The sequence below is a fragment of the Ambystoma mexicanum genome, chromosome 2p, assembly GCF_040938575.1.
Source record: "Ambystoma mexicanum isolate Mex_15411 chromosome 2p, UKY_AmexF1_1, whole genome shotgun sequence".
Lineage (NCBI taxonomy): Eukaryota > Metazoa > Chordata > Amphibia > Caudata > Ambystomatidae > Ambystoma > Ambystoma mexicanum.
The window spans coordinates 1457182548-1457206960 of NC_090923.1; the positions used below are offsets into that span (position 1 = coordinate 1457182548).

General features: G+C 46.5%; 1 protein-coding gene across 1 annotated transcript in view; it reads right to left on the minus strand.

Annotated features, from left to right (window-relative positions):
• ROGDI (rogdi atypical leucine zipper) overlaps positions 1 to 24413 on the minus strand; it is a 475356-nt gene that overhangs the window by 196458 nt on the left and 254485 nt on the right. The gene's annotated exons all lie outside the window — the stretch shown is intronic.

A 24413-nucleotide genomic window follows, 5' to 3' on the forward strand; every position in this document is an offset into this window, starting at 1 on the left:
ATTAAAACCTGCCCCAAAAGAATACTAAAAATAAATAAATAAATAAATAAATAAAAGTAAAAGGAATGCATAAAATGTGACTTCCATATGAACAATAAAAAAAATCCCGTTGGATTCTCGTTAGTAGACAATACAAAATACATACAGTATTCAAACAATCCAGTTTCAAATTCTCCATCTCACATCAAATATCAAATACACAGGGATTATCATCTAATTATTTTAGCAAAGTTTCTATGATTCTCAAGGCAATTCTTAAAGAACCAAGTAGTCTCCACCCGTAGCAAAAATATAAAGCTGGTTTACATGGTCTAAAATGTATGGATCCATGTAACGCGGTTAAAAAGTGTTTGTGATTTCTTCTCATAGGCTGGAAAAAAGAAGAAAATAATACTGATCCTCCTTTGTCGCATTACAAATCCGACATCTGTAGTCAGATAATAGTATACCCATCCACTTTACAGTAAGCCCATTCAACCAACAAGTATTAAAATGTGCTTTTATTATAAGAGCCCGACTATTTTTTTTTTATCTTGGACCATGATGAATATCCCGGGATCTCACTGGTCAGCTAGTTTAGGTAGTACCCAGACTGATATTTTCAATTGATTGTATGGTAAATCTGGCCGAATTAGGCCAGTACCATGCGATCGTTTGGAAAAGACCAGTTTGGGTAATCACTACTAAACATGGGGAGCGGGGGTGCCCCCCGCTTCCAGAGGTTTGGAGGCTGGGGATGGGGAAAAAAATAAAGAAAAGTGGATGCTGCGGCTTCGGATCCGACCTGCGTAGGAGGGACAGATCCGACGCTGCAGGGTCAGAAGATGAGCGAATGCAAAAAATGAGGTAGGGGGTGTTGGTGGGGGAGTTTATGGGGGGCGTTTAGGTTTGGCTGCTGCAAAATCGTCTTCGCGGCCGGATTACCGACGGTCAATTCGGCGCAAACAATTGTGCCACGGCCAAATCGTAGACATCCCAAGTTTACATGTGTTCTATTAGTAGATTTCATACGTTCTTGCTGTTCACTCGCTGTATCGACTCACTATAGTAAATCCGTTGTTATCAACAAATATTCCTAGTGCACTCAACCCGGGGAAGACCCCTTTATGACATTCTTATAACTTAAGCAAATTTACAAAAGCATATTACCTCAATTAACAGAAAAAATCAATGCAAAAAGTAATTTCTTTTGTTAACATATACATTTTTCATTTCTTTCGTTCCTCCAAATTGCACCTTGCAATTTTTAAAAAGTCCAATATTCAAATAATGATTGCAAACGTTCCAAAAATTCTAAATAAATTCCAAGTAAAAATACAACTAGAGATGCAAGTAGAAATACAGTTCATAGCGTAAGCCTCTAATGTACTACTTTGAAATCTTGACTGTGTGCATGTCTCGTTCTCCACATCAAAATTTAGTTCACAACGACAAGGTTAAACAAGGTTTTCTAATGTCCAATTACGTTTTTGCCGACAAATTTCGGATACATACATTATCCTTCATGGGCCAATGCGATGTGTCCTCCTAACTTTTCTTCGATTCATTTTCATTCATATTCTATAAAGAAGAGCACAATTTCCATGAGTCAGTACTCATTCTTGTGTATAGTAAATTCATATTTACTGATGTGCCACTGACCTCAATGTGTTCGAGGCATATCCTCTTTTTCAGATAAATAAGGATTAAAGAATGAAAAGGCTCTAGAGCACAACCAAACTATCAAAAATGTGGTAGCTCCTATGCCTAAATGAACTTGCTGACATCTATTCTCTATATAAAACGTACCCAACACGAGTCGGCTGATTGCTGGCCTCAGATAATGTATTCTGTAAGGCGGAGTCCTGCAGCGTTCCTATGGGAACAAGGATTCCATTTATGAACTTCGCATTCCGTTCACTCAGCAGGTAAAGGCTGCATATGTTTTATATTGCGCATAGTTTGCCCATGTTGGGGCATACTCGCTGTATTGCAGGATTACTATAACGATTTTTGTGAATGGACCAAGAGGCATTATACCGGCAAACCGGTTGGGTGCCCCGCGTCAGTTTGTTACTTCCATGTCACCATGGCTACCATCCAGGGAACTCTGGCCGGTAAGCCCTCTCTCCCAGCGGCCATCTTTACATAGTGTCATTCATATATTTACAAGCAGGCAATCATGTGTTCGGTGTGTGCACTTTATATTGCACTACTCTTTGAGGCCCCATATTAATCCATATTCAATTGGAGCTCCCCCAGATATAGTATCAAGTTCTGGGCCACTCATGAGGTTCATTGGTATTCCCGTACCAAAGCGCGGACATAAACCTATAAGCCTGCGTTGTATCTAGCCTTAAATGTAGTTCATATTTAAAGATTGCTAGACCAATTTCTCGTGTTTCCGCTGTACTGTGGAAGTAGGAGATACAGCGTCCATGATTACAAAAGGCTAGCCATGGAATCAACAGAACGTTTTTGTCACTACTCACGACAGGACTCATTAGTGACTTAGTCAGAACTGCCTTTTTATTAGCCTAGACTAACAGAGTGAGACCAATTACAGCATCGGGCATGTGAACTGCATAATTTGGGGTTGATAAAAAGCAAGCCTAGAATGTTATTCATACTATGTTCTTGTGTGTGTCAGGGCAAAATATTGCTGAAACTCAAATTCTGCTTCATATAATGCAACTGTCTTTCGTTTTGCAGTATCCACAGATCATCGCTATTGGTTGCGCTTTGTAGAATTTTTATAAACCATGTTTTTACCCCAACAGCCTGTGACATCCTAAGTACCTGTCCTTCTACATGGGCTTTGCCATTGGGGCTAGAAGTAAAGGTGACCACCAAATATTCAGATGAGTCCACAACATCCAGTGGTTTCCCATACGTCCAAAAGGACACTGGCTTTCCATTTTAAAGATGTCCACTGGGTGTACACATTAATACTGCTGATTTAGAGACATTGATGTTAAAGTGTACTCCACTCATGGAATCTGTATGCTTATCAGTGAGCCTTTGGAAGGAAAGTGGTGTCCTGGCCAGGAAAACTGTCATTGCCAAATGCAAGTACAGAAGTTTGATTAGTGCTAAAATGAGGAACATCTGCATTACTTTCATTCAAGCCATCTGTAATGTAATTTATATAAAGGGATAAGAGTAATGGTGCAAGCATGTTGCCTTGCAAAACATTGGTCTCTGATAAGAACCAGGGAGTGGAATGTCGATCAGCTCCAGAGCCAACATATATAGTACATTATCTTTACGTGGACAGTGCAATGATGCACTTTCTCTCGTCCCTTCTCCCCAGAGGGGATCCCCTTTGGGTGAGGCAAGGGTGGTGAGGCTGCTAACCGATAGTCCACCCAAGTGTGGTTACATGAGGGAGGACCTCATGGAGAGGAACTTCCCTCCTGGGAATAAAGACACGAGTTGGAGGCAAACCCTCTCTTACCCACAACCCTACAGGGTGATAACCACTGAACATTCTTCTAGACGTAAAGATTATTGTCCTGTGACAGATCACCCTTACCCTCCTGGCCTTGAGAACCCAAAGCTTATAAGATTTAGGAACAGCTGTTCAGAAAGTGCCACAGTAACTCTTATACACTTGTCCAAGTCTGCTAGTTCTGATCTTGTCAAGAAGACCATGCTAAACCGATTAGCCAATTCTAACCTGTTCCTTAACAGGACTGAGACTAAGCAGACTGAACACAATACAAATAGTATAGCTGACTCAAGTACTAGCACAAAGAAGATCATCAGAAACAAACATCACCAGCCATGCAAGTACTGAGAAGAAATGGCCCTCAGGAGCCATGAAGAGCTTCTCAGGGAAGAAGCATGAATGCTCTAGACTTCCACGAAGGAGTGGTCACGGGAGTCTCATAAAAACAGACAAGGGGCTAAACACTTGGTCCCAGGGAACTGCGAAGACGACAGGTGTGCTGAGCACCGAACATGGGAAATTCAAACCTGCATTACTGATCTGAAGGGAGAGAGCTCCAAGGACGCCGGCACTCCGCCGCTTCAGACGATCTGGAGATCTGCAGGAGCAGACTGGGGCACAGCAGTGTCAAGGGGAGGAGGCAACACAGAAGACAGCCGGGAATGCCATCACACAGCTGGAGCAAAAGCAAGATGCCAGAGAAGCCGAATGACACGCCCGCCATCCCAGGAAGTCCCAGTTGTGTACCAAAACCCCAACAAGGTAAAGGATGGCACAGAAGCCCCAGAGGGGATCCAGAGCAGGGCCAGATAGCCTACAAACCTTGTCCTCATTGCAGTAGTGGAACGAAGCCTGTTGATCACAAGGGAAGGGTTGAGGACTCTCCCCCACCCCCTCCCCCAAGTATAAAGAGAAATTGAGAGGGAGAGTCCCTCATGAAAGCAGCGAGGATAAACCCTAAACAAGATAAGTCATCTTCTTTGTGGCAGTACTTGAAACAAGTGGGCCAGGTCAAAGAAGAAGAGAAGCCAGAGACTCTGACCCTCCTAACACTCAAAATTGGGTGTTGTAAAGCCTAATGAAAAGAGGTTCTGGGGAAGGGAGAAATTCCCCCTGGGTGTAAGGAACGGAAAACAATACCAGGAGAAGTCATTCTCCTGGTAACCATGAACTGGAAGGAAGGTAGAAAAGACCTGGGAAAGAGATTCATTCCCCCGGGCTATCCGAGACTGGACATCAAGAGAAGGGAGACATTCTCCTGGCCCATCAAGAAAGTATTGTGTGCAACTTTACTAGCAGTGGAAGGGAGCCATTCCCGGCAACATGTGAGACAAGACTGTTCTAATATTTGGGAACTGTTTCAACAAAGAGGAACCATAGACCAGGAGGAGGGGGTCATTCTCCTTGCACCAGAACAGAATGCCTTATTATGTAGTTTCTAATGTAAGGGACAGAAGCAATGTTCCCTCTAATTATTGTTCTCTATATGCGGAACTGGTTGGCTGTTGTGCGCACATTATTGTCCATGTGCGAAACTAACTAATGAGGTAAGCCACTTTGTGCGCTACCGTTGCAGAACAGAGTTTGGAAAGAAATTTCCTCTTCCCAGCCATTGCAATTCTTTACAAATCTTACATTTTTTTCAAACACATATGCTAAAATAAAATGTTTGCTTCAATACAAAAACGGTTTCACTGAGCACTTGTGTAATCTTACACAATGATATAAGGGTGGGGTATGTTGCAAACAATCGTGCAAGCAGTGCAAAAGAATTGTGTACATGCAGAGTCGTGACATTCTTAAAATTCACATATCTTGAAGCATTAAATATGCCTTGCTCGCAAAGTATTGCGGGTCTGCAAAGATCGCTCACTTTTTGCAGTGTTCTATCAACCGTGAACCTATGTTCTCCAGCCGGCATCCTACCAATGGCTACCTTAAATGCCTCACCCTCTTCAGTTGGTTACCACCCGCCTCTGTTATTGTAGGGTGCGAGATGTTGCCAAGATACTCCTTCATACAGGTCGGAGATTTCCCTTCTCCCTGCCCCAGTCCAGAATGTCTTGAATACAACCTTGCAAACCTTTCCCTCAATTCCATAACCCATCTTGATACTCTGCTCCCTCAGCCCAGCCGCCAACACAGATTCTGCCTTATCCCTCCCCCGTCTCGTAGAAGGTTTGGCTTTATGAATCTCCATTTTTTCAACCTCCCCCCCCAATCGCAAGAGATTTTAACTCTTGGCGTTTCCATCTCAGTGCAATAACCATATCCTGAGCACACCACCTCACTCCATGCACTGCTTTTTTCAACACCCTTATTTCCCTCTGCAGTGTGCCCTCCAATAGGTTCCTCTCCCTCTTTTTCCACGCCCCTTCACGTTGCCTTCAATGCTTCTCACACCATGCACATATCCACCCCTCCTCTTTATCATTCAATGCAAAATAGTCTTTTGTCCCCTTTCGGAGCGCTTCTGCAAAAACCCGGTATTTCCAAAAGGTGTTCTTGCAGCGCCACACAAGTCTCTTATCAAGGCTAACCACATCAACATCTATTATAACTGCGTCGGTGTCCGTCGACCCAATCGGCTGTACATCACATGGCAGAACCCTGCCTTACCAATCGTATCATCCCCTTGAGCATCAGGATTTAATTCTAATATATGTGTCATGTTGGGACAATTTTTTTTAATAATTTTTTTTTTTTTTAAAAAGATAAACCCACCCCAACCCCCCCCCCCTTTTTGTCAGGGTTGCCGAAAACTCCATGGATCCACCAACTCCCTGGAATGAAGGACCTGTGCTGAACCCTCTCTCCCTTGCATCCCCTGAGAATCACACCTGTGCTTCAGAGAGAGTCCTCTACTTGGGTCTACTCACATATTAAAATCACCACCTTTTACGACAAGACCTTCTGCGAGATCCAAAATGAGGTCAATTGACAGAAGGTGGCTTTACCCTGATTTGGGCTGTTCACTGGGGCCACTGTAATTGTATCATCCACCAGAGACCAATGTAGCAGGATTAGCCACCACTCCATGGCCCTAATCACTTTCGACACCAGGAATGGCAGAGCTCTATGAAAAATAATTCCCACTCCACCACTTTTCTCAATGCCCGAGGACCAGAATGTTCGACGCACTTGTGCCCCCACAATTTTGCACTCTCGCCTTTCTTTTGCCTGGTTTCTTGCAATAAGATGTCCAACCCCAGGTTTCTGAACTCCATAGCCACTGGAGAATGCTTAGCAGGGGAATTCAATCCTTTGACATTTAACGTGCCAACCTTGATATAGCCCTTCCGTAAACCTCCCTCTTCCCCTGCATTGTCATGTTACACCTCAGTCTGTAGTTTTCATTAGCACATCCAGACGTTTAACTGACCCAGACAGTCGGCAGCTAACCACACCCCTCCATTCAGTTTCCCCCTCCTTCACCAAATTCACCACACCCGCCCCCCCACCCTCTCCGGAACCATACAGCAAAAGAAAAAAATACCAATAAAACATGGAGGTACACATTCCAGCATGGGCCACTAGCAACTGTTCACACCACCCTGCCCTTTCCACAGTCCTCTCTCCACAACCTTATCACAAAGAACCCCACAAGCCATCATTGAACCTGGTCTTGGCTAACAGAGTTGAAACATTCCAGAATATGTACCAGTGTTCGGCAAAAAGCCTTATTCACTTTTTGGCGGAAGGTGTCCGGAGGCGAAGAAATTGCTAACTGCACTGCAGCAGTCCCTGAAACAGAACGCCACGCACCGTTTATTCAACTTCTGCAAGCATTCAGAATCTATGGAGCACGAGGACGCCCGCTCCAAGATGGCCGCCGAGATATATTAGGCATCCACCCTCTCCTGCCTACACCCATCTCAGCCTTCACCCCTTGCCTTTGGCTAACCGGGCTAGAAAGTGCCCAATCAGCTGCGGTTTTCTGAATGTGCGGAACAATTGAATTATTGTATAATGCAATTCCTGATTTTCCTAAAAAAGTGATAAAGTGACTGAGGTTAGTAAATAAAAACTACTCCCAGTCTCACATAAGCTAGCGCACGTGTATTATTACTGGTTTGTATGTACGCCTACCCTTTTGATATGCACACATAAAGCTACAGTAGGGGATTGGATACACCACAGATTAAATTTGCATTTAAACATATTGCAAATATCTTTGACTCCCATAGACAGGACACCTCCCCTTGTTTGTATTGCCGGCAGGCGTAAGCCAGTCCTCCTCAGGAAGGCCACCCGTGAGAAGGCTGATACCTGTCCTCAGCCTGTCACCAACCGTCTGCCAGCCTCTGCTTGAACTCTGGTCACAGCCAGCACTCGAAAAGGTAACAATCATATCCTGTGACTTATCAAATCTACTATTACTTCTGGCATTTGTGAACTATGATATGCATACCCCTCTAACCCACTGCTACTAATCACATCGGCAGTCGGGTTCTAATCGTAACGTGTTCATAGCTTCAATACCCTTGCCTGTACGTTCGTACTTGTAAAACTACCCCCCTCCCGAGCCTATCACATCCCGAACTCTGACTACCTACTACACCACGATACATTTGCCATCAGCTGACCTACACATGTGCCGACATCTGCTGCTTTATCCGTGCTCCTTAATCTTCGCACGGCCATCCATGCTTTTTTCACGCTGCTGAGTGACATCATCCGGCACTGATGTTGGATGCTCGCATGGCGGTTACCGCGAGCAGGTTCAAATGTATCCCTTGTTCGAATATTATACCTCATCTGTTTCTATTTTTTTAGCCGGTGTGCCTACCAGCTCTGCAATACTGATGTACACTGCTGCACCATTTAACTGTGCCCAGGCCTAATTGACCACCTGACCCTTACGAACAGTACCTGTCCCCTTATACTGTCTCAATTAATAATCTGCGTCACTTAGCTGTAACTGCGTCCCTATGTGCTGCTCTTTCCTCCGATAGTGGAACTGGAAAGATGCTAAATTAGTAATATTGTTTTGCCCTATGGCTGCCACCACATATGTGAGCTTCAGAAGCCAAGAGCACATTATTTTAACATTCTGCTACATTATGCCTGCCGTAACCGTGACTAGGCACCCAAGTATCCTGCACGAATAGTACACTATAGCTGCTTCTACTGTTTTTTGCCTGTGCGCTTACCAACATTGCATTACTGTGCTTTTGATGTACAAGCATGATTTGACCTATCTGTTAGTTGCCCTTTTGCACCACCGTAGACTGTCTATCTGCCCTCTATTCCTGCCCAGTCTTGGCCTAGATGTTTTAGCTGCAATGTCCCATTGATTGATACTGTCTAGATGTCTAGCTGCCTGATATACTCTATTGCCATGTACTGATTAAGTGACTATTATGATTTGTACTTTTGTCTGGATGTGTTACCTTAGCCCCATTTCAGCCACTTAATTGTGCTTAGGCCTAAGTGACCATTTGACTCTTAGGAATCATACCACCTTCCTTACACTGTTTAACCGACTACTCTGTGGCCCCTTTTGTTGTGCCATCCTCTCTGACATTATAATTGGAAAGATGTTAAATCTAGCTATACTGTTTTGCACCAGGGCGGTCTCCATGTATGCCAACCCTAAATGCCAAGATCACTTTGCTCAGCCTCTGCTAGAACCAATCTTAGACCCTAGCCTGCCTACCCCAACAAATACTGTTACCATGAGTCAACCAATATATAACAGGGCCCTAGAAACAGCATCCTACATCGCTCTACCCTGTGCCACGTCCAATAGAAACGCTAGACTCTGCGCTAGATTAACTAAACTAAATGAACATCTGAGAAGATCCCTTCTGGCTACCAACCTGAAAACCAACTACAAGTCTACCTTGATACCCAGTCATTTAAAGCTGTCTCCACCATTGTCCACCTCGAATACGAATGCCCATTAGATCAATAATTACAAGCACAAGTCATGTAATAATAACTCTGACAAATCCATCCCAGCCAACAAAATAACTGAGGCTCCCCCCCTTAAAGGAGCACTTCTCAATGCAAGATCGCTTGTCGCCCACGCCACCAACATTGCCGACCTAATCACTGAAGGTAATCTGGATTTCCTTGCAATTACGGAAACTTGGCTCCATAATGCAGCAGGACCAGCACTCATGTTAGCTATCCCCGATGGCTACACTATAGTTAGACAAGACCGAGACAGCGCCCGAGGAGGTGGCATTGCCATCATTTCTAAAACTTGTCTCTGCCTCAGACTAGCCCCCATCCATCTATCTATCACAATCTTGTGAAGTTTTCTCTGACAAATTCCAGATAAATAACTCACAATCACTCACCATTCACTTAATATATAGACCGCCTGGTCCTCTTGGCACCTTTGAGGAGGATCTGCACAACATAATCACAAGTAACCTGAAACCTTCCTCGCAACTACTCCTATTAGGGGACTTTAACTTCGGCTTTAACGACCAAATGGACAAAAATGCCACAGATATAGTCGATATAATCAATGCAATAGGTCTTTCCCAAAAAGTCAACAAACCTACCCATATAAAAGGGAGATAACTTGATTGGATAGTGGATTATAACTGCTCAGCCACCATCTCATCCATCCGGCTGTTATTGTGGACAGACCACTCTCTGGCGTCATTCCACCTAACTACTATAAGACCTACTCTAGTGGCCCAGTCATTAGCGCCACCATGCTCAACTAGGAGTAAAAAAAGTATCACAGCAGAGAAAGTCATCCCTGCTATCCTGCCCACCCTTAATGCACTGACAGAAAATCTTGACCCTAGTATCTTAGTTCAGGAATTCAACAATATTATGCTCACCACTCTAGACAAAATTGCCCCTGTGAAACTCAAGACCTAGCAAACCAATAGGCCATTTAAACAAATGGTTCACACCACAACTTAAGGACCTTCGCAGCCTAAAAAAATAAAAAAGTGAAACCTCCAGAGAGAACAAAGCTAAATTAACCTCACTTTCCTCACATTATAAGAAGGAAATCTGCCGGGCAAAACGCAACTCCTACGATGATCGTATTGCTAAATCCATTTCTAGTATTAAAGAACTCTTCTGCATACTCAAAGAACTAGAGTCCCCAATAGCCATAACCAATGTTTGTACCAAAGACAAATCTTGGTGTACAGACATTCAACATGCTCTAGCTAATAAAATCAACATGCTCCAAAATAAAATTCAGCAAAAAAAAAAAGAAGTACTGAACCTACAGCACCTGCCCAATAACCTCTTGCCTAGTGTTTCACCACCGGCACACAATACCACTTTCCATTTTTCCAAAATGTCTACCTTGGAAGTAGAAAAAATTATCTCGTCACTGAAGCCTTCGAACTGCAAAGGCGATATCTGCCCAGCACAACTAATAAAAGACGCTGCCAGAGAACTATCCCCATTCATCGCCAAACTGATAAATGCCTCCTTTGCCACAGGCACCATCCCGGCTAACCTCAAACAATCATGGGTGCTCACTCTCCTCAAGAAACAGACTTTAGATCCCCCTTATCCCTACTAATTACCGGCCTATTACCACGGTCCCATTTCGATTAAAAATATTGGACAAAGCCGTCTACATCCAAATTCAAAATCACCGTGAACTGCACAAACTCCTAGGTAACAGACACTCTGGTTTCCGTCCACTTGATCTCTCTGCCGCATTTGAGCTTGTCAATCACAAGGTCCTATGCAGACACCTTGACTCTGCAGCCCACTTCTCCTTGGAAGCCATCAAATGGATTGAGTCCTTTCTGAGCGAGAGAACTATGAGAGTCTTCTCTCCCTCGGCAGCCTCTGACCCGACACCTATCCTGTGTGGTGTTCTGCAAGGCTCCTGCGTCTCGCCAACCCTATACAATATCTTCACCAAACTTGTGTTCGATGATCTGGACCATCTGGGTGTCATCTATACCAATTACGCAAATGACACACAGATTCTCCTCCCACTTTCTGGGGATCACAGCAAGGACACGGGGCTGGTGAACAAAGTATATCTTATCATCCAAGCATGGATGGCCACTCATGGCCTATGCTTGAACAATGATAAGACCGAGCGGATAATTTTGGGCTCACAGGCCAACATTAAAAAATTAGGCCATGAATTTTCCTCATTTAATATTGACGGAAACACCATGAAAGTCTCCAAGGAGGTAAAAACCCTTGGATTCTATTTGGACTCCACATTGTCCTTTGATAAACGGGTAAAATCCCTCACCTCCTCCACGGCTTACACCTGTAAACTACTCAGTGATGGTAAGCCATTCCTCTCTGATGACAGTTGCCTGATCCTGGCCAGAGCCCTAATACTCTCTAGAATCGACTATTGTAATGCCCTATACAGTGGTGGGAATAAATCTACTATCCAAAAGCTCCAAACACTTCAGAACAATGCCCTAAGAGCAGCCCTAGGCATTAATAAAAAACCCACATCTCCGCCCTTAGGCGCCATCATAAATGGTTATCCACGCCTAATAAAATACAACTAAAAACACCTTCTTTGACTCACTATTGGTGGCAATAGCTTCCCTGTAAAGGCAGCTAAATTCTGGAACTCACTGCCACAAGATCTGAGAGCCGACCAACCCTATCTTCACTTCAGGAAAAATGTATTAAAACATCATTACTACTGACCACTAGTCTCCCAGTACCAGTCTCAGATTTGTCCGCAACTGAAGAGACCTTCTCACATTGCATCAATATTATAATATTGTGTTAATACCTGAAGACCACGTGTAATCTAGTCTTCCTATCGTGATATACGGAGGGTATCACTTTCGTAACCTGTATTTTTGTACATGTTTACTGTTTATTTCTGTAATTACATAGGACTTTAGTTTTTGCTCTTATGTGCACATTTTGTATATTATGTAAGCTTGTAATTATTGTATCTGGTGTATTTTTCGCAACTTTGTAAGCTTTGCATTTTCATACGGCTGCGCCCTTTTACTTACGAGTCTGGTGCGCAATACAAATAAATAAAACAGAAATTGCTTGCCTCCTGTCACTAGTTTGAGGAGTAGGGACTCACAGGGCGTTTGGGGGGGGGGGTAATCCCACCTCCTCATGAAGGTCTCATTGTTATCTGGAACCCACCTCCCTATAGCAGTTTCCACCAGGTGATTGAGCACATTAGTCACCTCATCCCCTGTTATCCGGAAATCTTCCTTACCAAATTCAAATGCAAATGCGAAAGGATGCCCATCGGTACCTAATCCCCTGGCTGGTTGCCTTAGCGTTTGCTGGCGGCACGCTCTCCTCCTGCTGGACAGATTGACAAATCCTCAAAAGGACTCCTTCCAAGGGAAAGTCTTCACTTGACCTCCAAGAGCACCTCTGCTTTATCCGCATAGTATTGAAAATGTGTCACTATAGACCCGAGTCCGCTGTTGCTGCCCACTCCCAGTCAAGAGTTCTAGCCTTGCCTCCCATGTCTTCATTTAAGACATCACAATCTCGCATACTTTCCTCTCAATGTCTTTGGGTGTCTCCCTGCCAGTTCCTTCAGCCCCATTATCATCAGGTTGTTCTTATGTTCCCTATTCTCGAGATTATCCAGCATCAAAATGCATCTCTGCCTCTTGCTTCCAGATCAAGTAGTCTTGCGTTATACTTAATTTCCAATACATCAACAGAAAGCTGGCTTTTCTCCAATCCTTCCAACTTGTGCAAGTCCATCAACTATTTTTCAGGTCTGACATTAAAGATTGAATGCCCCCACTTCAGTGGCTTGATTTCTTGCAGTATGCCATGTCATCATCTTTAGTGGCCAACCACGTACCCTCTGCACCATTTGTCCATGCAGGTTGTTCAGAGTTACTTCCCAACTCCATTCTGCGCTCCTGTCTAACTGTAGGGCCTCTATGGCCCGTCCAGCCATCTCCCATAGGTCCAGTTTGCAGCACCACCTCACCTCCAGTCACCACATGCTGGGGCCATCCCAGTACGATCAGCCACCCTGCCAAGCCCCCAGTATTGACTTGCGCTTCCTGACTCGTGCCCCCCATGGGGTCCTCAATTCTGCCCCACACACAGGGCTCAGATCAGTGGTTACCTTTCCTTGCGTCCACTGCTTCGTGAGCCTTGTCGCTTAATTGCCCCAGGCTTGCACACCAACCAAGCCCACACTTGTCCACACGCAGCCCCCTCAAATACCCCACTCCCCAAGCATGGGCCCCTCCTACATGTGGCCTCATTCTCCTTACTTGACCAGGCACAAATCTGCATGTACTGCACTTCTGTGGGCTGCGTACACTCGGAGCCACACTCCAAATCCTCAGGAGACAGTCACTGCGCTCCTTCATGCTGTCCATCCATGGCCCCGCTCCTGGCAACGAAGATTCCATTCCCAGAGCTGCTTCCTTCCACGCTCAAATGCTCGAAGCTCCCCATGTCACTGAGGGTGCTGGCTCTCCAGTATCTTCAAGCACCACCAGCCATTTACAGGATGCCGGGCACTTCACTTGCAGCAGGGTGGCCACTCTGCCTCTCCAGGCCGCTCTGTGTCCCTCTTGACAACACAGCACCCCTAAGCGCTGGGGTTCACCACACAACACTGCAGCTGCGCCACAACCCCTAATCCGATGCAGTGGACAGGGCTGCTCATCCACTGCATCCGACCTCGGAAAACACTTTTCTGGAGGCTCCTTTCAGTGCTACATTCGATTTCAGGCAGTGGGATGCGGAGCTGGTGTTTAGGCATACATCTTGGCCTGCGCCCCCTAGCGGTCCAGTCCATGTCTAATTTTTATGATATTGCAAAGTGATCACTGAAGAGTTCCAGCACAGATCTGATTTCCAGAACACTGTTATATCGATTAACAGACGCAAAAATAGTTTAGTATATTTTGTAGTGGTCTTACCCTTGTGTCTAACAAAGGTTTAACCAGGAGTATCATTAGGATATCGCCCATTAATAGATCAAATTTACCATTAAATGAGCCAAACAAGTGCAAGGATCTAGAGATCAAGCTGAGGGATGTTAGTAATCAACCTTTGTCATCAAAAATCCCAGCGGGTGGTCATTGCTAATTTGAAGGTTAAAGTCTCCACCTAGGATATAGGATGGAAGGTCATCTACATCTCTTACCGACCGGCTTTCTATTGTCGTTTTTACATCCAACAGAGCAATACCCTCCAAATCTTGGTGAGCATGATTATAGCAATTCCTATATAGGTGATACGGTCATGTTTTATAAATATGAATTATAAAGTAGTTGAGGAATTCGATAATGATATGGGACTTGCATCAAGTGAAGCCTTCTTGAAAACTATTAAGGCCCCATACTATCGAGCAAGATTCTTCTTTGAAAAGCAGTGTATCCATCTAAAATTAAAACATTTGTTCAGGTTTCTTGAAACAAAATCAAACTGTACGCTCACAATTTTCAAATAATATAATCATCTTCTCCTCTACCATGGTGTCCTGCCATGGTGTCCTGCCATGTTCCACGTCAACAACGATACACAGTCATGTAAAATGTCAAAAGGTCTTCAATTAAGTCCCAAGCTAGTTTGGAATTCTGCATCTGTGTGTCCACGGGGTCAAATAGTGGTCAATCTATTTCTTCCAATGTTACCGAGACCTCAAAATGATTTTTCTGATATATAGGCGCATGGTAAATCAGAATCAGGAGACAAACAACTCATTGTGGTTTATACATAATAGTCTTATTTCAATCCCAAAACCCTGTACTAGTCCTACCACTCTGGTCCCTATACTAAGAAAAAGTTACAAGGATGCATGTCAGGGTGTCGTATAGAAGGGTGTTGTATAGAATAAAGACTGTCTGCCATCTAGAAACCTAAACTAGCCTGATCCCTTACCCTACACTTACAATGGAAAATCTAATCAGAAAAGAAAATGAATGAGCCTTTTGCCCAAATGGTATATTCTTGGATGCTTTCTGAACGGCCCTAGAGTGTCGAGTTGGACAAACAAGGGTTTCTTGCCCCAGGCAGGATACCAATATTATCACCAGCCAACTTTTGTGACCATTTTGCCCGATCCACACTGACAGAACAAATGTGCAATAAGTCTCCTTGGGGCTTCTCGCCTGCTATACAATGTAGTAGGGAATGGAGCTCATTACAAGTCCCGGCGGCCCAGGATATCAGGCGGTGGAAAATCTTAGTCCCCATTCCCATGGAGTCCTGTAGGACTCCATGGGAATGGGGACTCGGAAGCACCGGCAACGTTACTAAAGGTGCCGGTGCTTCCATGACAACTGTCCCTACCGGGGCCGTAGAGCAGGCATGTCAGTACTGCCGCACGCAATGAAGATTGGCCATGCTACCTGCACTGGTCAGTCTTGATTCTATTAAATGCAAGGAGGCGAGCATTATGCTTTTCCTTCTTTACTGCCACCAATCCAGCATTTCAACCAATAAAACATTTAAACATATTTCTCTGTTTGAGTAGCAAAAAGAGAAGACATTTTCAGTTTAAAGTTTTAAATATCAGTCTCTAAGACTCCACACTGCCTAAAAATTGCTGATCCCACAAGCCTCTCCCCTCATGGTGGTCCAGGACTATCCACTTTCCACATGTCCGGTGCTTGCTTCCCCTATAAGAGACTGCAGCTCGAGGTCCATTACTCTTTCTTGACTGCCATACGACAATTTTCAACTCTTTAGCGAATCAAAGTCTAACAACCACTTGGACCATACCAGGCCTTCAAGGGCTCAGCCTGGTATGGTCCAACAGGACAACTTGCTCTGCTCTGTCATGCTGCTTCTGTTGCCTTCAAGCCGGCTTCTACTTGTCCCCCAAGAGAGAATATAACATGAGCGGGCGGGAATGAGACTACTCGACACAGACAAAATACTCAATAGCAAAACCAAGCCTAATCGTTCCAACGTATTCAGCTGGGTGGGATCGAATGCTCGCCTCCTTGTCTTTAATAGAATCAAGACTTACCAGTGCAGTTAGCATGGGCAATCTTCATTCTATGGCAAGACGGAGGCGAGCATTATGCTTCTTCAAAGCTCGCCACCACTCTATTGGCCAAGTCTGACACAGGTTTAAAGTAGAATGTTTTAAACGTGGACTCAGAGGACCAATCGGCTGCTTTCATTATGTCTTGCAGGGACACTCCAGCCGAGAAAGCTCTCGAAGACATAGCGCCTCGTACAGAGCGTGCGCCAAACAAGGTTTTTTTTTTTAAACGGTTTATTATTTTTTAAACCAAACAAACAATACAAACCAAACTAGCAGCGTTATTTGCAACAATACACATGCACATCAATAAATGAACACCACTGAACCCCCAATCCCTCCCCCCTTAAGAGCTTGTTTATCTTCCTCATTCCGCGTCTGCTGCGTGTGGCAGGGTATCGCTTTCTTCTGAGACTGCAGAATCCGTTATTGTGCCAAACAGTCCTGTTATTAACACTCTCCATGCTAGCAAGGTACTCCCTTCTTCCCCACACTTGCTATATGCCTCCTGCCATACCGCCGTTTCAGCCCATTTTTGCAAATCCCACCACCATACCTCGACCAGTGGCTTATGGCACTGCTTCCAGCCCATGGCAATCCTTCGTTTTGCAAGCACACATGCCAAGTCCTTCAGTTTCCCAACATATTTAGTATTCCGTGGTCTGGGAAACCCTCTCAACAGGCAGGCCCAGGCCGTATCTATATTGAGCGTGACCCCTTTGTCCGCTAGTTTTTGTGCCACTTCCCCCCCTAAAAACTCAATCACTGGGCAAGACCAAAACATGTGCGTCATATCAGCATCTTCCTTATCGCATTTTGGGCACGCTTGTCGTCCCGCATTTACAAACTTAGATATTCTCATCGGGGTCATATAGGCTCTGTGCGTTATGTACAACTATATTTGTTGTAATCTGGCATTTCTGGACACCTTCTTGTGGTATCCCATCGGTCATCTGTGCTCCCACCTCTGCTTCCCAATCCAGCCTCAAATGCGTCAAATCCTTCCCTACCCGGGTCATCACCATCTCATACAGTCTAGAGATCTTGTGCCCTCCCTCTGACATGTCATATTGTCCCCATGGTGGCGTCTGGCTCCTCCGCCAATACAGTCTCAGGCCAGGTTTTACGAATAATCTGCACTAGCCTCAGATACGTGACATCTTGGCCTCTATGCAAGCCTGCCTCTTCCCCCAATTCTTCAAAATCCTTAATGACCCCCTCTTGCCAGACATCTCCCAATGTAACCAGCCCGACCGACTCCTAGTCGGTCCTGATTATCATTCTTAGTTGTTTGTCTTCCCCTGCCAAGGCCACCAGCGGCACTTGCGGGGAACACGGGTACGGGTTCTCCATCAGTCGGCATACTCTACGCCACATCTTCCACCCAAGCAACATCATACCCGGGCGCTCCTTCATTTAAAGTCTAGGCAACCAAATAATTTCCTTTAGGTAAAACGGAGTACAGTCCTGTCCAAACAGCCTAAATTCAGGAGTTACCTCAACAGAGAGCCATTTGGCCACATATTGCAACTGGCCAGCTACATAATAGGCCTCAAAATTTGGCAGCTTAATACCCCCTATTTCATAGAAGTTCTGCAACTTCCATAGCGCCACTCTATTCCGAGTGCCATGCCATAGGAAGTCTCTGCACATACTATTCAGCTTGGCAAAACACTTTTTAGTTATCATGTACGGAATATTGCTGAAAAAATGTAAGAGCCTGGGCAAGACCACCATTTTGAGCATCGCGCCCCCGTCCCATCATTGCCAGCGGCAACTTCTCCCAAAACTTCATACTTATACGGATTTTTCCCACAGCCACCTCGGTATTATGCAAATGTTCCTCCTCTACCGTGTGATACACATCTATTCCGAGGTAGCGGAAGGAGCCAACCGCCCATGGTACCGACAACACTGGCAACCGCTCCAGAGGGGTTCCTCTGTAGCTACCCAATGGGAACATGCTCGATTTTTGGGGGTTCACCGCCATGCCGGACAGTTCTGCATACCTTTCCATTACCTCTAGAATATGTTGAAGATTTTCCTCCGGATATTTCAGATATAGTAGCAAATTGTCAGCATATAAGGATATTAGGTGTTTCTCTCCCCCCACCTCAATGCCTATCATGTCATATTGTTGTCTAAGGTACCCTGCTAGGGGCTCCAGGGGCAGAATATATAACATCGGGGACCAGGGGCACCCTTGTCTGGTGCCTCTGCTAAATTGCCATCTCTCGGATATCACCGATCCTGTGCGTACCCTAGCCAGCGGTTCACTGTACAGCAATTTCGCCCACCTAACATAGCCCGGCCCTATCCCGTATTCCCTCAGGGCCTCCAGCAACCATGGCCACCTCAATGAATCGAAAGCTTTGACTGCATCTAACGACACAACCGCCATTTCACCCTCGCTTCTGTTCCCCTATTCAATCACCCGGTGGAGTCGCCTATGGTTGTGGGTTATATTTCTGTTGGGGGCATAACCTGTCTGGTCCGGGTATATCAGTTTACTAATAACTCTACGCAGCCTATTGGCCAGGACCGCCATCAATATCTTGCCATCCTGGTTCAACATTGACAAAGGCCTATAGGAGCCGCAGCTGTGCCCTGGCTTGTTGGGCTTAGGAAGCGGTATAATTATCGCTTCTCTAAGCGATTCCGGCAGCCGGCCCACCTCAAAAGACTCATTGATCATTTCTAGCACAGGGGGTGAGTGGGGGAGGGGGTAGGGGAGGGGAGTGGGGGGGGGGGGGGGGGAGTACCTCTATATACTTTATATAACTTGCTAGGGAGACCGTCCGCACCGGGGTCTTACAGGTGGGCAACTGCTTCACCATCTCCTCCAATTCCTCTAGAGTAATCGGTGCATCCAGTTCCTCCCTTTCTTCGGCACTAATCTTAGGTAATTCCATGTCTCAAAGTTTCTCTGATCTCCTCTCGATTGCCCCCCCCCCCTTTGTCCTCATATAATGCCCTGTAATAGTCTGAGAATGCCTCATTGACTCCCTCTTGGGTGTCTGCTACCTCCCCATCCTCTCTGGTTATCGTCCTAATCGGGGGCCTAAGGGTCTCGCTCTTATATAACCACACCAAAAGACGGCTGGTTTTATCCCCACCTGCATGTTGTCTCTAAAAATACTTCTTATAGTTAAGGTTGCAGAGCCTTTCCCAAACCTCTGCACACCGCTGCTGCAGTTTGAGTACAAGTTCCGCATCCCCCTCCTGCCCTATTGATTTCCCGTTCCAGTTCACCTTCGCTTCCCCCAACTCCATTAGGACCCCACCCTGTAGGCCCCTTGATTTAGCAATAGCAGCACCCCGCAATACCACCTTAAAGGCTTCCCAGAGCGTGCCCGCTGAATCCACACTGCCAGTGTTTTCCTCGAAATAATGTGTGATCTCATCCCTGATATCTTCTCTGAAGACCGGGTCCCTGAGCGCCTCAGCCCGCAGGCGCCACGTCGGTGTCCGCGCTCTGGGGCGGCAGAACCAGAGGCGAGTGGTCCCACAGGACGCTCGCTTTGTAGTCTATTTGGGTGGTCTCTATCACCACATCTGGCGTGGCAAAAAAATAATAAAGTCTCGTATGCAGTTGTTGCGGGGCTGAGTAATGCGAGTACTGTGTTTCATTAGGATGTTTCAGCCTCCAAACATCTACCAGCCCGAAGTCGTCGAGCAGTGTCTGCAATGCCCTGGCTGCTGGGGTGGGCCCATCAATCTTATCATCTGATCTGTCTGCCTTGGGGTTGAGCACAAAGTTAAAATCCCCTCCCCAAATAACCGCTCCCCCCATACACGCACCCAGGTTGGTACACAGAGTCCTAAAATATGCCGCCGTATTTTGATTGGGGGCATACATATTTATAATGCACACCTCCCTATTCTCCACCAGTGCCTTCAATATGACCAACCTCCCCTCCGTATCCACCACCTCTTGTGTAAGTTGGAGCGGAACGTGCGGTGCCACCCAGACCAACACTCCCCTAGCGTAGGCAGAATACGGAGAGCCTACTACAGTACCTCTCCACTTCTTCCCCACCAGTTCCAACTTTTGCCGGGTCAGATGCGTCTCTTGCAACAGTGCAATATCAATTTTCTGTCTTTTCAAATACATCATGACTTTGTTCCTCTTTAAGTAACTATTGAGTCCCCTGACATTCCACGTTACGATCTTAAGGTCCCCCATAGCTCATGAGTGTCCTCCCCCCTTCCGTGTAGCGAATCCCACTTGCCCACGCGATACAGATACAGCCCTCTAACTTTTACTTGTAGCTTCTTGTACAAACTCAAACTCCCCATAACTAAATACACCACAAATTCCCTGCTTCCCTCCCCACCCTCTACCCATCCCTTCCCCAACACCACACACCCCAACTGCTTCCCAGCTCCATCCTCGGAACTCAGGCACCCCCACATCTAGCCCTGCAAGCACCAAACAATGCCCAGAGCTCAGTAGGGTGAAGTCACCCTAATGGCCACTTAACTAAAGTTACTAAGTGGGGTAAAGAGATCCGCTCTGCAAGGCTCCCCTAAATACAATAATAGTAACAGTGCTCATAATATCTTGTGCAGCAGTCTGACCTTCTCTCCCGAAGGCCGCGCAACTGACTAATCAAGTCCCATGGATCTATACCGCGCCATCTTGTGGCACCCTCCTCGTGCAATACTTATCTCCTCCATCTCCTCTTCCCGTCCGAACGTCAGGCTCCTGGGGACATCCCTGCGCGTCGAGCCATCCCATGGCATCCTCCGGAGTCTCAAAAAATACAAAGTTTTGTGTTTATGAAAAACTTTCAATTTTGCCGGATACAGCAACATGTATTTGTGGCCCGCCTCTCTCAATCGCCCCTTTACCGCCCCAAAGTTCATGTGCGGCTACGCTGCACAGTCAGGGTATAGTCCGGGTAGGCTGTGATGTTTGCCGCTCCTCGTGTAATCATTCCTCCCTTGCGGAAGTGTTCCAATATCCTCTCCCAGTCCCGGTAATTAAGGATTTTGGCTATTACTGGCCTAGGCGGGTTTCCTGGCGGCGGCCTCCTTGTTAGAGCTCTATGCGCTCGTTCCACTGCAAATCCTTGAGATAAGGCTCCTCCGGGTATCTCCTGCAGCAGCATAGACTCAATGAACTCCGTAGGATCGTGGCCCTCCGATCCCTCCGGCAGGCCCACGACTCCATTAATTGACTCCATTAAAATTCCGGTCTCCGACTCTGTCAAAACTCTGGGAGTCTACCTGACTCCAGCCTATCCATGGATAGACAAGTCAGCGCAATAGCCTCAGCAGCTGCATATCACGCCAAACTTATGAACGCAGTCAGACACTTTCTCTCCAAAGAGAACTGCACCAACATAGCCAGAGCCATCACCGGCTCTAGGCTAGACTACTGCAACGTACTCTTTCTAGGAACCTCCAACAAAAACTTAGAGAGACTACAAGTAATACAGAACAATGCTCTCCGGGCAGCCCAAGGCATTGCTAAAAGAGAACACATCTCTGAAGCCAGTAAACTAGCCCACTGGCTCCCAATAAAGGAAAGGATCGTATTCAAAGCCCTGACACTGACCCACAAGTGCATTCACCTCACTGCTCCAGCATACCTCTCTCAAAGGATCCACCCTGTCTCCACTACCAGGCCAACCAGATCACTGTACACCAACATGCTCTCGGTGCCACTAGTAAAAAGAGTAAAAGCGGGCGGATCCATCTTCCCCTATCTAGCGCCCACTCACTGGAATGCCCTACCTCCCACTATCCGAGGGGAGGCCTCCCTCACCACCTTCCGCAAAACTCTGAAAACTACCCTCTTCACATAAGACCCGACACACCAGCACGAATACTTATCATATATGTTGTAATATACGTCCCAATGCAATATCTGGAACAGTATGATATCTTGTAGTATTCATAATGTGTTATCAATCGCTTTCATGCCTGTACCATGTAACTAAGTTATTGCAAGTAACAGCGCCTCAATGCCCCTGGGATTCTTGCGCGCTATATAAATATAAATAAATAAATAAATGCGAATGTTGTTTCGTCGGGCGCGTCCTTCCGCCTCCTCCGCTCTGTTCTCCAAGTTGCCCACTCTCTGTACCAGGGCATGCAATTCGGCCTTATGGGAGGCACAAACCGCGGTATTCGGGCTCACCTCTCTCGAGGGTCTCCGTGCGCTCCGCCAAGGCCCTGACGGAGTAGATTCACTTCCTCCTGCACCTCACCGACCTTAAGGTCCAATGCAGTTTTCAGCTCAGTTACGGCCAGTTCAAGTTTAGCTTCCCAGGCCGCCTTTAAGTCCGCAATCGCAGCTAGGCCCTCTTGGTTGGTACCCGTCGCTGTCATGCCGCCTGTAGGCGACTTGTCCTTAATCTTGGAATTTTCCGGACCAGGGGACGTCTTAGCGAAGTCGTCCAAGGTGGGCTGCTTCGCCTTCGGCCTCACCTTTCTGCTAGACATGACCCAGAGGACCTGTGTTCTGCATAAATTACAAACGCGCACACAGTACGCCTCTATCGCTCGATCATCGTGTGGCCTGCTCCTTCCTTTGTTCCGGTCGTTGGTCGGCCATTTTGTGTCTTTCGTCTCCGGCGCTTTTTCGCACAAAACTCCACCGCCGTTCCTCCCACACCTTCCAAAAGTTCACCAAGCGCGGTCAGACCATTCACACACCGACATGTGTGTTTTCAGCAGTCGTAGGCACGTCGTTGTGCACTATTCCGCCAGGATCATTTCAGGATCTCGTGAGCTCCTCCAGATCACGTCCTCCTACATGGCCCTCGTAGCCACGCCCCCCGTGCGCCAAACGAGGTTAAGTCTATGCCTGCCTATTGCATCACTTCCCTCACCCATCTGGCTATCGTTACTGTAGCTATTGCATGATAGGGATTCCTACGCGCAATCAGTAACTGAGTAATGCCTGGCGGCCTACTTCGCGCTGTCGTAGCCTCGTAATCTTTGATGCACTGTGCCACACATAGTTTGTTAATGTTCGGGAAGTACGGGTATGAGATCACTCTAGAATCGGTCTTGGTCCTCAGCACTATGGTAAAAGCTACTCCCTCCGGGTAGAATATCTTCCTGTCTATCTCCATGGCTTTCACATCCGAAACCCTTCGACACGCAGTCAGAGTAACATTGCCAGCCTGCCTTAAAGCTGAGAACGTGAGAGGTCTCCGTTCTCTGGCCACCTAAAAAATAACTGAAGAATGTTGTGGACGTCCCATAAGCTTGTGTACTTGGGCTCGGGAGGTCTCTTCAACTTGATCCCTCTCAGTAACCTGTGGATTGCTGGGTGTTCTCCCACTGGGTGACCCTCTACTTTGTCGTGACCTTCGGACAAAGCGCACCTATATACTCCTAAAGTCCTATAAGCACATCCTTCTTGGAACTTGGCCGCTAGGAAGTTAAGAATGTACACTACAGGAGCATGAACGGGATCCAACTGCTGATCCGCGCACCAACGTGCCCAGGATTCCCATGCTGAACTATAGCTCCCGATTGTGGAAGGCGCCCAGGAGTCCCTGATGCAGTCTGCGGCGAACTGTGAAATTCCCGGCAGTTCCCATCTCTTCACGAAATTGTGCAGGCTAGCAGTCGCAGGGCTCCCACTACCACTAGGGGGTGAACCTGGCCGGCTGGGTTGATGGGTGATGCGGGATTACTCTCGGAAAAATCAGAGAAAAGTTCCATTGCTACTGGAAACCAGGGCTGGGATTTCCAGAGCGGGACCACTAACTAGTTCCGCCTGGTCTCTGCGGACCTTCGCGAGAGCTCTCATGATCATGAGAAATGGCGGGAATGTGTAGTGCACCGCTCCCCGCCCAAGACTGGAAAAACGCATCTATGCTGGCTGCATTCGGGTCTATCCTCCAACTGAAATATTTGGGCGTCTGAGTGTTCAGTCTGGACGCAAAAAGGTCTGTATCTAGGGGTCCCCACACTTCCTGCACCCTGAGGAATACCTGAGGAAACCGTCTCCAATCGCTGGAGTCTGCTAGATACCGCGAGTTCCAGTCCGCAACATTGTTCTGTGCCCCCGGTAGATATTCCGCCGCTAATACT